This window comes from Octopus bimaculoides, chromosome 2 (genome assembly GCF_001194135.2).
Source record: "Octopus bimaculoides isolate UCB-OBI-ISO-001 chromosome 2, ASM119413v2, whole genome shotgun sequence".
Taxonomy (NCBI): Eukaryota; Metazoa; Mollusca; class Cephalopoda; order Octopoda; family Octopodidae; genus Octopus; species Octopus bimaculoides.
Genome location: NC_068982.1, coordinates 179600979 through 179602345, shown reverse-complemented (window position 1 = coordinate 179602345; position 1367 = coordinate 179600979). Strand labels below are relative to the sequence as shown.

Genomic DNA, 1367 nt, shown 5'->3' with positions numbered 1-1367 from the left:
ATACTACACACACACACACACACACACACACACATGTATGTATGTATGTATGCATATGGCAAGGAGATAAATAGGTGTGGGCCCTTGGATCCAAAGCTATTGCAGTATATGGTCCTCGCCAGATACATACATACATACAGACATATATATACATATATATATGATGAGTAAAAAAGCCAGTTTTAAATCTCTGAATGAGATCTAAGTAGTAATGATACTTCATAATAAAATCTATTTGCCAACGTAAGGTGGCAGTCCTGCGTAGGACCATGTTACTACCTTTTAACCCCAGGAAAACTTCTTTTCCAGTTGGTTATCAACACACATTCTGTGTCTGAAATATACTGCGAGCGTACTACTCCCTCCTATCCATTAGCATTACCAACAGACCAATGGTTTTTGGGTAATTTGCAGTCCTCGGTGCTGGCCAACCGTCGGTCAGAGACAGCAGCTTACTCGACACTACTCACAATATATAAATATGTAAGTGACAGACAGTTACTGATCTCGTAATGAGTAAAACAGCTAGTTTTAAACCTCTGAATGAGATCTAAGTAGTAACTATACTTCATAGAAAAATTGAATTACCCAAAGTAAAGTGGAGTCCTGTATGTATGTATGTATGTATGTATGTATGTATGTATGTATGTATGTATGTATGTATGTATGTATGTATGCATGCATGCATGCATGTATGTATGTACTATGCATGTATATATATGTACGTGTGCTTTCACACAACACAGATATCAATACATACATCATGTGTGCGCGCACGTGTATGTATGTGTCTGTACATTTCTGCGTATGAATGTATATACGTATATGTATATATATATATATATATATATATATATATATATATATATATATATATATATGCACACACACATACATACATACATACATACATACATACATACATACAAACATACACGCATGCACACGCACAAATAGGAGGCATGTGTATGTGTATGTCTGTTTCATGAACATGTGTATGTTAATAGAAAATAGCCGAATGAAAAAAAAAAAACAAAAAGAAAAAACGCGATTTCTGAGTTTTAATGTACCGTAGGCGCTCGGTGGAGACTCCACAGTTCGTCATGAGAAAAGTAACTGATTTTAATGGATATTTTTACTCTGAAATGATCAAAGAAGTTGTTATACGTTTGATATACACCTTGTTCCTATTCCTTAACATAGCCTGAAACATACTTGGCTCTATATTAACAGAAAAGTTAACAAATGAAACCAAAAAGTGATATATCTCTGTATATGTGGTCATGACTTGAATATATTTTCACCAGTAGCTATTCTTTTTGTTAGTCACTCTTTCTGTAAATACACACACATATATATATATATAT

The 1367-nt window shown here is 33.9% G+C and overlaps 1 protein-coding gene across 3 annotated transcripts in view; it reads left to right on the top strand.

Moving 5' to 3' along the window:
- Positions 1 to 1367, top strand: part of LOC106880780 (CUGBP Elav-like family member 1-A) — a 231347-nt gene that overhangs the window by 223766 nt on the left and 6214 nt on the right. The window lies entirely within an intron of this gene.